The sequence below is a fragment of the Helianthus annuus genome, chromosome 4, assembly GCF_002127325.2.
Source record: "Helianthus annuus cultivar XRQ/B chromosome 4, HanXRQr2.0-SUNRISE, whole genome shotgun sequence".
Classification (NCBI taxonomy): Eukaryota; Viridiplantae; Streptophyta; class Magnoliopsida; order Asterales; family Asteraceae; genus Helianthus; species Helianthus annuus.
In genome coordinates this window covers 123,274,043-123,278,031 of record NC_035436.2, presented here as the reverse complement: position 1 = coordinate 123,278,031, position 3,989 = coordinate 123,274,043, and positions in this window count along the sequence as shown.

Here is a 3,989-nt window from a genome sequence, read left to right as displayed (position 1 = left end):
TTATTAGAATTCCCTATACTACATCATAGTCAGGACTGCTCTGGAACAGAGCAAGTAGAAAGAAAAGGAAATTGCAGATGCACGAATGGAATATGCACCTGGAATTGGTATTGGTCTAAAGAGCCGGAAAGGAAGAAGCAACGGACTGAGCGAAGAAGCGACGGGATTGAGCGCTTCTCCTAGCACATGAGTTTTCGTCGCTGGAATAAGACGACTTAGCGACTTGCCTGAAAGCAGAAACCCGAAGGTTAGCCTTGCATGAACTAGGGAAAGATATAACTCAACTTCACACTGGTTAGCAAAACCCTAGAGCTTCCCTGCTTCGGTAGAACCTTATACTTTACCAAGTAAAAAGTTAAAGCTGGGATCGATTACCTTTCTTAGCTAGGATAAAGTCAATGTCATCGCTCTCTCCTTGAATCGCTCGGAAATCGTACCTAGCCTCTCGTCCATAACCTAGCCCGAAGTTCTCAAGCGACTGATTTCACACAAGTAGTAGGACCTTCTTTTATAGTGGAGTTAGAATAGGCTCTAGAATAGTCGAATGAATGGTCAGTCTCGCTCTCCACCCTGCTGCTAGATGGGATAGGTTCACATGCTTGAGATAAGATAGATCTTTTTTAGGCATTAAATAGGCCGAGAGAAAAGTATCATTTTTACATCGATGAGCAGCAACTTTAGAAATCAATGCTCAAGTCTGTCACTTAGAAGATAGGATGGTATCGACCCGGACAAGGGGGCAAGATCCGCTGGCTTAGGGCCCCTTTAGAGATAGGGGCGAGCCAAAGAGAAGTTGTAGCAACGAGCTACTAAGGAGTGACTGTATTGAAGCTTCAAACGTAGAGCTCGCGACGACTTCGAGCGAACTCCACGAGTGTGCCGAAAAAGACTAAAAAGAATCTGTGATAAGTAAGCGCCTGTGTTCAGTAAATCGCAATTCTTTTTGTGTTGTCGGGCAGCGCGCGTTAAGATTCGCCGCTGTCCGGGCGAGGTATAATAGAAATACAAAAAGTGAGAGTTCCCCGCCATCACCTCGCCTAGATTTGGGGGCTTCATACCCTAAGCAGAGGCAAGTTCCAGCCGAGGTAGGAGATCATCACATCTATACGAACAAAGCAGCACAGGTAGCAGTGGTTGCCTGTACGTTTATAGGGGACTCCACTTTCCCCTTTTTCACTATCTCGCCCAACATATCTGTCGGGAGCAAGAGCATATCCAAGTCCCCTATTCAGTTGAATCAGATCTAGTAGCGCTCACTACTGAGGCGAAAGAAAGGAGCAAGATACAGCCAAAAAGCCGGAAATTCTCGCGCAGGAACAAGCGTAGGCCTGTAGTGTCACACCCCGACCACGTAAAACAACAAACGTGGCGGAAACGTCGGGGAGTGTTGTAACAGAATCATTGTTTCACAACCATGGAATAAATAGTTTCGTTTTATTGAATTATTGAATTAAATGTTTTGATACAAATTAGATAAATACAACTATTATCCTCCAAGTTTTAAAGTCGCTAAGGCCTTGTCCATTCCTATGTGAGAATACACCAATATCATCATCAAGCATCATCAACTATTGTACCTGAAACACATGTGAAAATAGGTACGTCAGCATAAAAATGCCGGCGAGTACATAGGTTTTGTATGAGTTTCAAATTCATTGCTCGTTTTACATGTTGCAATACTTATTTAAAAACCTTGTTTTGAAAAGTATAGTATTGCGACACAATTAACAAACTCAAATCAAATTGGTTACAGTTTATAAAATCTCGTAGCCATGACTCTTAACTCCAAAACATTTGTTTAATTAAATCCAGATTTGTAAATCGTTTTTGGAATAAAAACTCGGATAGTGTAATATATTGTTGGAAAAACCTTGTATTACAACTTTGTTTTGTTTACCATTGCCTAAGTGATCTAGATAATGCAACGATATATAATGTATTAAAAGCACTTATATATATAGGAAGTACCAGCGGCGTATCCACCATGCTTTTAACACATTATACCCACCCCGTTACCTAATCACTTCCCTAACCCAACGGTTCAAACAGGTTTCAACGGTTCATGTCAATCAACGGTTACAATCGGTTCACATAGTCAAGTAGTCACAAACGGTTCATATAGTGAAGTAGTCATAACGGTTCATATAGTCAAGTAGTCACAACGGTTCACATAGTCTAACGGTTCATCTAGTCAACGGTTACAAACGGTTCACATAATCAACGGTTACTAATGGTTCACATAGTCGAATGGTTACAAACGGTTCACATGATCAAATGGTTACAACGGTTCAAATGATCAAACGATTACAACGGTTCAAAATGTAAAACAATGTGTCCATATGCTGGATGAGCATATGTGACAAAATGTAGTATATGGAAATCAATGTGCTAGCATGTTAAGTGAACATACATAGCAAAACATAATGAAATCGTGTACTAATAGTGTACTATTGAACATAGTAAGTATATGATATAAAAACATGGGAAACATGAAAGTATCAAGTAGGCACATGTGTTCCACCCCAAAACAGTTTGAAAACAGTAAAAGAGGGGACTATGTACTCACATGAGGGTGCTTAGAAGTCTTGAACAACAACCAAGCAAAGCTAGAGTGATCAGGGAATCAAACGGCACCCTATATAGGTAACTATGTAAATAACCGGACCTAAATCGGGAGATAGGATAGAATGAGGTTCTATAAATCAAACGAGTAATTAAACTCATATGGTATGATTTAATAGACCTTACATTCTGATTGGAAAGTCTACCAAAGTGCTTTTGACCCGTTTCGACACATTATGGTAACATAAGCTACTATAAGGCGTCGTTAGCGTAAAACTATGTCCGGATGGTTAACTATGTGCTATGCCAAGTCTTACATGCCCAATTATCCCTAAACATGTTACTAAATCAGATTATATGTCAAAAATATGTTCACATAGGCAAAATACAGATTTTAGCTTCAAAAGGGCGTTTTGGTCATTTCCTATGGGCATACAAGCTAACTAGCAAATGACTAACCAATCCTATGTGATCATAAGGTATAACCTCAGTGGTTATTCCCTATGCAACTATGATCACTAACTAAGCTTGGTCGGATCCTAAAGATCGACCAAACGGGTGGGGTTCGGAAGTCTAAGCGGTTGTTTAGACCGCTTACCGTACGACCCTAAACAAGCACTAAACTAATAGTGTCGAGTTAAACATGTCAAAACATGTTTAACCTACTGATTTGGTATCAAAACAAAGTGTTTTGATACCCTAAAGTAGTTCCGTTGCAAAATGCGTGCTAAAACGCATTTTGACCGAAACTTTGACTCGACACTACAACTAGCTAACGTGGTAATCAGCAGCTATAATCACGAAGGATTATAACTATCGTGATTACAATCACGTTTCAAAGTTCAATTGAACTTTGACTTGACCAATTAATGGTCAAACCGAAAGTCAAACACTTGTTTGACTATTTAAACTAGTAAGCAATAAAAGAATGAAAGAATGCTTACTAAGGGTCCTTGCTAACTTTTCTACAAGAAAAACCAAGTTCCCAAATGATATTAGAAAGCTCCAAACTCTTGGGAGCTCTCCAAATCAGATTTGAAGAGAAGAGAATGAGGAATGAGCAATGAACAAAGGAGTTTGGCAAGCTATTTATAGTTGTGGAGGATGAACAAGATCATCGCAAGTGTTTTGCTTGGTCATTAAGCATTAAATCCTAGCCATACAAGTGTTTAGGGACTGCTAGCATGCCTTGGAGAAGTGTTAACTTGGTCACCACACAAAGAGTTTGCATTAACAGCCCCTAAACTATCAAACTGTTGCTGAAACAAGATTCTGGTCGCTGGCACTGGCTTACGGACCGTAAGCTATGGTCCATACGGTCCGTAAGGAACCTGCAGACCAGCAAGTTTCACTTTTGACAGTTTTGGCCCCTGCATGCATTCGAGTCCATTTTTGGCACGTTTAAGCCCCGTTAACCTCTTTTCAAA